This window comes from Palaemon carinicauda, chromosome 12 (genome assembly GCF_036898095.1).
Source record: "Palaemon carinicauda isolate YSFRI2023 chromosome 12, ASM3689809v2, whole genome shotgun sequence".
Lineage (NCBI taxonomy): Eukaryota > Metazoa > Arthropoda > Malacostraca > Decapoda > Palaemonidae > Palaemon > Palaemon carinicauda.
Window position 1 is genome coordinate 96,289,590 of NC_090736.1, and position 8,154 is coordinate 96,297,743.

An 8,154-nucleotide genomic window follows, 5' to 3' on the forward strand; every position below is an offset into this window, starting at 1 on the left:
TGTTTAGCGCTCTTCATAGCAGCTCAGTACCCACGGTGTCCAAAAGTGAAAAGCGAGAGTGAACCCCTTAAGCTACACTCTCCGTTGAAGTAGCAGAATTCACTAGCGACCATTTCTCCGCCGTGTCACACGTTAGCTCGGAAACCAAAACAAAGATTAGTTCCCGAGAATTATTGCTTGTCTTGGTCCTTAAGACCACCCAACAACAGATAAGGCCATTATGCAAATTAATTTAAAATTACATTCCAAAAAGCCTGTAAAGACATTTTACAAAAAACAGTCATGCACACAGAACATATAACAAAAAATTACCCCACTCAAGTCCACACAAAACTGCGTGAGAAATTAGAAAAAGAAATTTATACAGAAAAATAAATTATATTTATTTTTGTACACTGGAGGGCACAGGATGCAAATTTCTCACCACTAGAAATTTGCATCATACCTTATAACTATATCATAAGTCGAGTCAAATTTCTGCTCCTAATGGCAGCTTTCCTGAGAGTCCTTTGGGGTGAACTCTCATTAATAGACAACTTACGGGAGCTCTGTTTGTCGTCATTATCTGAATTGTAGGATGCATCTGGAACTACCTTAAGATAAGGGATTAAAGTAGTGACATGTCTTTTAATCAACTCACGAGTCTTCCCTTTAAGTATAATAGCCCCAGTAGTTTCCCCCAAATCATTCTCCTCTATACCCTTCACAATTCCCAATGGAAAATTAATGGTTTTAGTGTTTGGTTCTTTGATGAGGACTATATCACCAATGCCCAACTTCTGGTGACAAACTGGTCTATATCTGTTCTTGCGGTCCACAGCCTGTGCTACCAGGGTACTTAAAAACTCATTCTGGTAAGCTTCTAGAAGATTATACCTAACCTTACGAAGTTTTTCATACTCATCCTTTATTATTTCAGTAGGGCTGCTACTCATCTTCCACTCAGGATCATCAGGTACCTCTTGTAAATCTGGAATTAAATTCAACGACACCAGCTCATACCCCTTGACTAACATTTCTGGAGTTATGGGCTCTGGGCAAGAATCTGCCTCAGTCTCCCTTAAAGATTCCTTAAAGGCTATTGGCCTCTTATTAGCTAAATGAACAACATTACACACTAAATATTCAAAATCAGGCAAAGAAAGTACCCAAGTTTTAATAGCTGAAAAAATAAGTTTCTTCACTAATTTTACGCAAGACTCTACAAGTGATCCTAGCTCACTATGGCCTTTAAAGAATTGCTGAAACTTTACATGCTTAATGCCATTAGACTCCAAATACAATTTAGTGTCAGGATCATTGATGAAGCTAGTGATTATGTTACCTCCTGCCACCAACTGCGAGCCTGGATCACTAACACAAAGCTGCGGGAATCCATATTCAAAAACATGTAATGAAAAGGCTCTCAAATACTCATTCACACTTAAATCTCGACAGACCTTCAAATTAATAGCCCTTGACCAAGTGCAGGTGAAACACAAAATCCATACCTTCATCTTTTCAGCTTCCTGTTTAACATTAAATGGTCCAATGAAATCAACAAAAATATTAGAAAATGGAACAGCAGGGGGACTAGAACGAAATTCTCGATAAGTGTTCTGGTTCAATCTCACACTTCTTGTGTTAAACCTGTGGCATGAAACACATTGTTTAATGGCATTCTTAATGACAGAAAAATGTTTAGGAATGAAAAAGCACTTACGAAGCTCAGATAGGACAGAATAGCAACCACCATGCAATAATTTGGCATGTGTATCCATTATAATTAGTTTAGTCAAATAACTCTTGGGATAAAGCAATATAGGAAACTGTTTGTTATGTCCATACCATTTCTTGAACTTTGATTTTACTCTTAAAATGCCATCTGAATCTATGAACACATTAAGTTGGCTTACAAGTGGAGGTATATCCTTCAAAGGTTTACTCGAGAGTCTGAAGTAAGAAAATATTTCCATAAAGTGTTTCTGTTGATCTTCTAGAATTAATTTCCTTAAAGCTAAAGCAGAATAGTTTACATTATTCAAATTCTCTACTTCAACTCCCGCTTTCCTCTTCCAGTGGTCAATACAAAGCATTACCCTCCTGTAAATCAATTTAAGCTTTTCTAAAGTAGAATATTTCTCATGTTCAAGAAGAGGTTCACCTGGAAACGCACTCTGCTCAGCAACAGAAATACTAAGGGTATTAGTGTTTGAGCTAGGAACTGTGAAATAAAGAAACTCATTGCCAGGCACCACCTCAGGACCTGAAATAAAGAATGATTTAGAGACAAGTCTAGGAGAAAGGCATCGGGTGACACAGTCTGCTGGATTGTCTTTCCCAGCTATAAAGATAAAACTGACAGGTTTAATTTCACATAATTTCCTGATATTGCTTATCCTATTCTGTACAAATACTGAATGCTTCTGCATTTTGGAGTATGTACATTCTGATGCTTGCAGCCACTGCAAAGCACAACTGGAATCACAGTACAAATCTAAGCCATCAATGTCAATGGACTTCACACACGAAGGATCAGCCAGATCTCTATAAATCTCCATCAGGGTTTCTACCCCTAATGATATAGCATTCAACTCCAGTGCTGGAACGGACTTACCTTTCAACAACTTATTGATCAAGCGGTTCTTTGCCTGCAAAAAGCTAATCTCACCCGAGTCAATATCTTCAATGTATACCACAGTACCATAAAAATCACGACTTGCATCTGTGAATGCTTTCAGTCTAAATTTTCCATTTCTTTGCCCAATGAACCTCTGGACTTTCACCGGCTGGGAACCATTCACCTGCCTGCAAATGTTCCTCCATTCCCTTTGGAGACTGGGGGATAGTACTTGATCCCAAGCCAGCTCCTTTGAGCACTGAAGTCTATGCATATAAAGTCTACTTCTATTAAAGACAGGAATATTAAAACCAAAAACATCAAAGTTACTGGCAATAGTCTGCAAAACCTTACGTTTTGTATCAGCATCTGGGTTTAGCGAGATTTCCTTAGTATAAATTACATCATCAGCCCTATTCCATACAATACCAAAAAGGCTATTCTCAACCGGAGTATTGGTTTCAAACTTTGCATCAATTTCAGCCTGAAGGGTAACATCATTTGTTACTAACTGTTGTATCTCAAACTTATATGGGTTGAAAATATACGGCAACTGTGAACAAGCCCACTTCAAATACTGAGAATCAGCAGAACCAACAGCTCCATTGTCCATATAAAATAGAGAGTACAACAATAACTTAAGGTTCCTCAGCTGTGGGTCTGGTTCATATTGGTGCACTAGTATATAATACAGAGCTAGCATGAGTAAAAATGGACTACAACGAAGACCAAAACTAAGTCTAACATTCTTGTAGGCTACAAGAGAGTAATCGTTCTTCTGTACATTTTTGAACCAAAAAAATAGCAACCTAGCTTGATCATTATTGTTCAAGGACAACATGTTAAAAGCTTTCTTAAGATCATACGTTAATAACAACTTATCAAACCTCAAGTGTAAGAAGGCTGAAGACAGCTTCTGGTTAAGGTTAGGTCCTGGATCTATACACTGATTATGAGAGAAACCACACTTAACTTTGACAGTTTCTTTGAGATTAGACAAAAACACAATACGGCACTTTGTGGTTTCTTTCTCAGGCCTAAAAACAGCCATGTGTGGGAGAAATGAATAATTTGGATGCTCTGCCTTAAATGAATCTAAGTCTGAAATCTTCTCAATTACTCCATCTTTTAACTGATCCCTAATTACCTGATCAACTAACTGCAAATGCCCATCCTTTTTCCGTAATTTCTTAAGATTTGCCTTTAGTATCAACCTTGAGAGATTTTCGTTAGTTGATAACCTATGTGCAATTTTGCTATTCCACAAGAGGGGAACTATAAGTCTTCCATCCTTTTCCCTTGAAAAATTACTCAACGCAAAATTCACCCACTTCTGATTAGTCTCTGACATAATACTTTCAGCACTATTGGCGTCCAGATTCAAAAAGCGGCGGCATTCGTGTTCAAGCACTTCATCTGTAGCCTTGAGCAATTTAGATTCTACAATCTGACCTTTATCATCTAACACTGCTATGTTGCTGCCTACCTCAAGTTCCTTGTAATGTAGGTCACACACTTCATCATCCAAAAGAGGGTCAATTTGTATTTTACATAAGAAAGAACAGGTAGTAATTTGGGAGCAAGAGGAAAAATCAGTCCTGCTTGAACGTAGTGGATTAATTACTTCTAACCTCTCATTACAAATATTAGGCAGACCCAAAAATGTAATATTTTTGCTCAAATTTTCAAGGTTTCCCATTAGCAAAATACCATGCTGTGATTCAGTGTATACTGAAGGGGGGTTACAACCAAAGGCTACATCTTTACCCATTAAAGCGTAATGTGCATCAGATCCCAATAAAACCTGAACATTATCAATACTGTCACAGTCTTTACAAAGTTTCTTATCTGCCAATATGAATCCCTTATTCTCGAACGATTCCACTATCTTGCCTAACCCTGGAAGATTTAACTTTATATTAATGCTAGGAACCACAAGTGCAGGAACATTTGAAATACAATTGCCGAACTTCATAGGAAGTTGAATAAGTCTGCTTATATATTCTTTAGAACCATTAAACCCATTAACAGTTAATTTTACACTAGGTTCAAGAACAGGCAAACTACACTTATTAAGCAAGCTCTCTGTAACAAAGGAACTCTGAGAACAGCTATCCTTAAGACCTCTAAAAATACCATCCACTCCAGGGACAGTAAATGAAAAGGAAGGGAGTACTGTCTTATTGACAATACTGGGAAGAACTGCAATACTACTATTCACTTCATTAATGGAAGCTTCCCTCTTAACATCAGCTTTACCCGAATGTATTGGAGTACCTTCTTTATGCTTTCCTTCAGGGGGCGAAAGCTTAACTTCAGAAGACTTTAAGCACAGACAGTGAAAATGAAGCCCCGAACATTTCACGCACTTTTGACGAAATTCAAATCTACATTGCCTACTCATATGGTTAAGATTCCCACATCGAAAACATCCTTTCAGTATTTTCAAACGCTGAAGCTTTGCTTCTGGAGTGTCATAAAGTTTGCATTTAAATATAGAATGATTATTTTCACCTACACAAAGTGTACAATAAAACCTAACCTCAGGCAATGTCTTAATAGCTAAACTAGTAGTTTTCTGTCTAACACTAGATTGAAGAGTACGTAAAGAAACTTCACTTTTCAAGCAATTCTCATACCTCTCACAGGCAATAAAAAAATTGTCCATTATCTCCTGAACAGAAGGATAAGTCTTTGTAGTAATCTGAACCAATTCCCTCTTAAACATGTCATTGAGTCCATTCCACATGAAATATTGAATAAAATCATCAGTAGTCATTTTAAGAGTCCTTACAGACTCAACAACTGTTCTTAAAATGGAAATAAACTTAAAAGGGTCATCAGATTCCCCCAATCTTAAACTCGTCAATGTTTTTATAGTAGAAGTTTTACGAACTACTTCCGAGGCAAAGGCTAACTTAAGCAAGTCTTTGGCGTCCTTGTAAGTCTGTTTGTCAGCTTCCAACGAATTCAACAAAACTTTAGCCCTTCCCTCTACCTGCTGTCTCAAAAGAAGTAACAAATCTCTGTCTGGGTAACTAAATGATTGGGTAGTGCTTTCAAACTCTGATATAAACCTAATGAAATCCTCCCCATCCGTACTACTGAACTTTGGTAATGGAGCTGTGGGCTGTTTAAGAAGACTTTTAGCAACCTCAACAGTTCCAGGTGCAGATGCCACCTCTAGGTGAGGAATACAATATTCTATCCTATCAAAATATTCAATACAGGTTGCAATCTCTGACTCCCTAGCATCCTCACTGAACTCCACATCCGAAATTCTAAGGGAAAATATTTCATCATTCAGATCAATAAGTAGTCTTTTATGACTTAGCAGTACACTTCTTTCAGAAATTTTTTGCCCAGCACTGAGAGTCGAAATGGACTCTATACGATTATAAATATCCGTAACCTTCTTCCTGATTACCTTGCGTTTTGAGATTAATGTTTTAAGATCAGACATCGTGAAGGAATAAATACAAAAAATATTAAATTCTTAGTCTTTTAAATGCGATAGCAACTTAACACTTACCACCACCCTCTAAATAAAAGAGCTTAATAGACAATAACAACTTCCAAATGGAAAAACAAGTTGAATAAGCAAATATATAAAATAGTTCACATAGACACCGCGGATAATGCTTCAACGAGGGAAAAATCTAAATTCTAAAATAAACCGTACCGAAAAAATTGTAAATAAAGCGAACACGTCTCTCCCCCTCCCCCCATTCCGACTTTACCGAGCACTAAGTAAGCTAACGACCAACCTCCACATACACCACCTGACGTGCCCCACGTTGGGCGCCATATACAGAAAACGAAATCGATACACAACATATATATTTTAAGGTGGTGAAACATGGAGGTAAAAAATGAAATTCAAAACTCTATAATTCAGTATTTTAATAAAAAAAGTATATAGTACGAACAATCCTATTGAATTAACAATATCCTCTTTAGTTTCAATGACCTTTCTGTTATCGGCTATCGACTCTGCATCATAACCTGCAAGTTCAGACAATTACATTATAAACAAAAATTACCACTGAAGGCACAAACGTTAATATGAAACTATATTGCTTAATATACGGGCAATACATAAAAATTCTTAATTACCAATCGAGGATAAATTGGTCAGGTTACAATTACCGGTCGTTACTGTACCCAGGTAAGCCTACCACACCTACAATGAACAAGAAGGAAAGGGAACTAATTACAGGTAGACCAACAATGTCAAATATTCTCAAATAAATAATATCGACATAATATATCAGTAACTAATTAATAACCTACCAGCGGAAAACAACACCATCCGTATAATGGGCTAAGACTGATCGATACAGTCCAACTGTAACACTAGCACTCGCAGAACTGTACGAGAAAAAATAAAGTAACAAAACTATTACGGATGCATAATACATGAAATGTTTTACGTAACTTGTCCTTACAGAGTTATTTTATTGTTATTTTAGGTCACGTCAGGACTTCTGAAACCTCAACTAAAAGACACTAATGGCCTTACCTTAGCTAAAGGGCGAAGCATGTATGGCTTAAGTGAAGGATTTTATATCACGTTGGGCGCTCCGTGCCAGATGCAAAGTCCAGATATGGGGAGAGAGAGAGTGAGCCTGTATTTAGCAAAGAGCCATTTTCAAAATGAAAGCACAAACGTCGACAGATTCCATTTGTAGTAAATGTCTTCCACTCAACAAGTCTGTTTAGCGCTCTTCATAGCAGCTCAGTACCCACGGTGTCCAAAAGTGAAAAGCGAGAGTGAACCCCTTAAGCTACACTCTCCGTTGAAGTAGCAGAATTCACTAGCGACCATTTCTCCGCCGTGTCACACGTTAGCTCGGAAACCAAAACAAAGATTAGTTCCCGAGAATTATTGCTTGTCTTGGTCCTTAAGACCACCCAACAACAGATAAGGCCATTATGCAAATTAATTTAAAATTACATTCCAAAAAGCCTGTAAAGACATTTTACAAAAAACAGTCATGCACACAGAACATATAACAAAAAATTACCCCACTCAAGTCCACACAAAACTGCGTGAGAAATTAGAAAAAGAAATTTATACAGAAAAATAAATTATATTTATTTTTGTACAATATATATATATATATATATTTCTATATATATATATATATATATATATATATATATATATATATATATATATATATATATATATATATATATATATATATATATATATATATATATATATTCAAATAAGCCATATATATTTTGATATATTAATGTCTGGATTCTCTTAACGACCTCGTATTAATACAAATATTTACATATATATATATATATATATATATATATATATATATATATATATATATATATATATATATACATATATATATATATATATATATATATATATATATATATATATATATATATATATATTTATATATAACATATATAGATTTATATATACAGTATATATATATATATATATATATATATATATATATATATATATATATATATATATATATATATATATATATATATATATATATATATATATACACACA

At 35.5% G+C, this 8,154-nt stretch overlaps 1 long non-coding RNA gene across 1 annotated transcript; it reads right to left on the reverse strand.

Moving 5' to 3' along the window:
• Window positions 1-6,490: 6,490 nt before the first annotated feature.
• LOC137650602 (uncharacterized) lies at window positions 6,491-7,687 on the reverse strand. Its single transcript, XR_011045998.1, has 4 exons — window positions 7,122-7,687; window positions 6,893-6,970; window positions 6,716-6,782; window positions 6,491-6,604 (listed from the first exon to the last, which is right to left on the reverse strand). It is a non-coding gene; the product is annotated as an uncharacterized lncRNA (long non-coding RNA).
• Between the last annotated feature and the right edge of the window lie 467 nt (window positions 7,688-8,154).